Source organism: Bidens hawaiensis, unplaced genomic scaffold (genome assembly GCF_021521415.1).
Source record: "Bidens hawaiensis isolate Kalapana, Puna unplaced genomic scaffold, B.hawaiensis_p1.1 tig00019962_1, whole genome shotgun sequence".
In the NCBI taxonomy this organism is placed as follows: Eukaryota; Viridiplantae; Streptophyta; class Magnoliopsida; order Asterales; family Asteraceae; genus Bidens; species Bidens hawaiensis.
Window position 1 is genome coordinate 876 of NW_027493037.1, and position 1313 is coordinate 2188.

At 39.3% G+C, this 1313-nt stretch overlaps 1 non-coding gene across 1 annotated transcript; it reads left to right on the forward strand.

The window, feature by feature from the left end:
• The first annotated feature begins 907 nt into the window (after positions 1 to 907).
• On the forward strand, positions 908 to 1013 carry LOC143559664 (U6 spliceosomal RNA). Its single transcript, XR_013139980.1, has one exon. It is a non-coding gene; the product is annotated as a U6 spliceosomal RNA (small nuclear RNA).
• The last annotated feature ends 300 nt before the right edge of the window (positions 1014 to 1313 follow it).

The window sequence follows — 1313 nt, forward strand, 5'->3', positions numbered from 1 at the left end:
AGTTCTAGTCGATGCTTCTTATCCTATTAGTATTTAATAAAACTTTTAACTTACATTTTTATGTCCTATGGATAATATTTGGATGTTTTGTAAATTTTCTGCTGCAAGAATACTATGTATTGAATTTTTGAATTATATGAAACCGGTTTAACCTTTATATTTGAATTTATTTGGAATGATTACCAACTGACACCCGGATTTCGGGGTCTTAAAGTTGGTATCAGAGCCAACATTCGAGAGATCGGGGCATCCTTCGGTTCTTGGACTTGAACAATTACGAGAGGGGCTAAAATTGCCAACCGCTGGTAGCTGCACTCCAAGAGGTAACCGTTACATATCGATGTATGTTAAGATGTTTCTTTCTTAATTGTCGATGTGTTGGATAGATTATTAATGTAGTCATAAACAAGAAGTATTTAGAACGGGTAGGTAAATTAAGCAAATAATAACACTTGATCAACGTTATTAGTGGTTTACTTTTACTTTCCATGTGCTGAACATGACTTGTGGTTGATTACATGAAGATTCTATCTTCGAAGGATTAAGGTATGACTAATGAGAGTTTATTTAGAGGAGGTCATATCGGGAGCCGTGGTGGTGGTTTACCATAACGGACTAGAGTTGTCAGGGAGGTTCGCCAGTGTTAGATAATGATAATCATGGAGAGTTGAGTTCCTTTTTGTGTAAGCCGTTGTGGATGAAGCTTTTAGTGTTGTGCTTAATAATATGCCTAAAATGATTGCTGAGGCTCTGAAGGTATTGGTGCTATGACAAGATTAAAGGGGCTGAGGGTGGTCGGAGGATGAAGGGGGCTCAAGACGAGTCTTGGGTGACCTTATCTGGTCATGTTGAGGATAGAGGTTATGTTGGCAAGATTGATGCTCGTAGATACCCTATGGTGATTTTAAGATGTGTGACCCTTTTCTTTACGAGAAAGTTGGAACGATAAAGAGGAGATTAGCATGGTCCCTGCGCAAGGATGACACGCAAAAATAGAGAAAGTTGGCTTTGTTGGCTTATCAGTGGGAGCGCTAAACGGAAAATGTTTAAAGGATAATAGTCGGGGATGGGAGGATGGTATGGGGAGGTATGCAACAACGTTGTTTCATTCGGAAGAATTGTGTTGGTGGGATAAGCTAGTTCAAACTATAGGAAATATGGATGATAAGAGAATGACTTGGGAGGAAATGAGGAAATTGGTTATTGAGAAAATTAGTATCACCCATGATTTGGACAAGCTTGTGGAGGGGTTCGTGTCGTTGGAGGCGGGTGATTTGTCACATTGGGAATATCCAACTAAAGTATATTCGTGT